The following is a 1,264-nucleotide window of genomic DNA, read 5'->3' as shown; positions in this document are numbered from 1 at the left end:
TGCCCCAGCTAGGTTTGCTTTAGTTCTTGGGCTTCACTTGGTGCATTTGAGCCTGAATCGGTACTCTGATATTTTCTGTGATTTTGTGTCGGGCCAAAGTGTGCTTGTAACCTGCATATTAGCTTGAAAACACAACTTTCATATTCTAAAAGGTAAAGTGTGATTTAGAAACTTTATTGGATAAGGATGCGTGTATGAAATGCAAACTCTCATGATTTTCTGATCAAGTTGACGCCTGGAAATGGTCGTTAGTGAGCGTCAACACCGCCAATGTGGCGACTGGACCCAACGCTAATGTTGGGGATGTGAACTTCGAGCTGAAGACCAGCCTCATAAACATGGTACAGGCTAGCCCATTCTGTGGCAAGCCAAACGAGGACGCCAACGCCCACCTCTAGAACTTTCTGGAACTCTGCAAGACCGTAACCATACGGGGCGTTACAGCTGACATCATCAGGCTTTGCTTGTTTCCTTTCTCCTTGCTGGGGAAAGCAAAACAATGGTTTTATCAGAATATAAAAGTTGTCAACACGTGGGACAAATGTTCCGCGGCGTTCCTCGCCAAGTTCTTCCCGCTGGGCAAAACGAATGCCTTGCGAGGAAGAATATCAAGTTTCCAGCAGACAGGAATGGAATCCATCCCGGAAGCTTGGGAGAGACTCCAAGAGTACATACTCGCCTGTCCTCATCATGGGATGGATGAGTGGCTCGTACTCCAAAGCTTCTACAACGGGCTAACAACAATATCAAGAGCCCACTTGGACGCTGCTGCTGGAGGGGCCTATCTTGATCTGACGATTGCCAAGCCCAAGGCCTTGATTGAAAAGATGGTCGCCAACTAGGGCTAGAACGAGGAGCGTTCCCAGCCCCGATCCAAGGGCGGAATACATACCGTCAAGGAGACGGATATGCTCGCCGCCAAAATGGACCTCCTACTGAAGAAACTCGATGAAGGGAACAAACAGCAAATTTTTGTTCCCGTTCAAGCCATGAACTCGTACATGACGTGCAAGGTTTGTGGTAATAGTGGACACTCGGGGAATGACTGCCCCGAGACCCGTGAAGATGCAGCCTACATCAACAACAACAACAACAACAACAACAACAACAACAACAACAACAACAACAACAACAACATCAACAACGGGTTCCATCCACAAGGAGGCCAAGGGTGGGGTCAAGCACGCCCACCATTCCAAGGAGGAGGTAACAATTTCAACTCAAATTTCAATTCAAATTTTAATTCGAACCAACCCTCCTTGAG

At 47.6% G+C, this 1,264-nt stretch overlaps 1 non-coding gene across 1 annotated transcript; it reads right to left on the bottom strand.

Annotated features, from left to right (window-relative positions):
• Positions 1-590: 590 nt before the first annotated feature.
• Positions 591-697, bottom strand: LOC120646613. The gene has a single exon (XR_005664514.1). It is a non-coding gene; the product is annotated as a small nucleolar RNA R71 (small nucleolar RNA).
• Between the last annotated feature and the right edge of the window lie 567 nt (positions 698-1,264).

Source organism: Panicum virgatum, chromosome 8K (assembly GCF_016808335.1).
Source record: "Panicum virgatum strain AP13 chromosome 8K, P.virgatum_v5, whole genome shotgun sequence".
Classification (NCBI taxonomy): domain Eukaryota; kingdom Viridiplantae; phylum Streptophyta; class Magnoliopsida; order Poales; family Poaceae; genus Panicum; species Panicum virgatum.
Note: the sequence above shows the minus strand (reverse complement) of the source record. Positions and strands in the feature narration are given on the sequence as shown.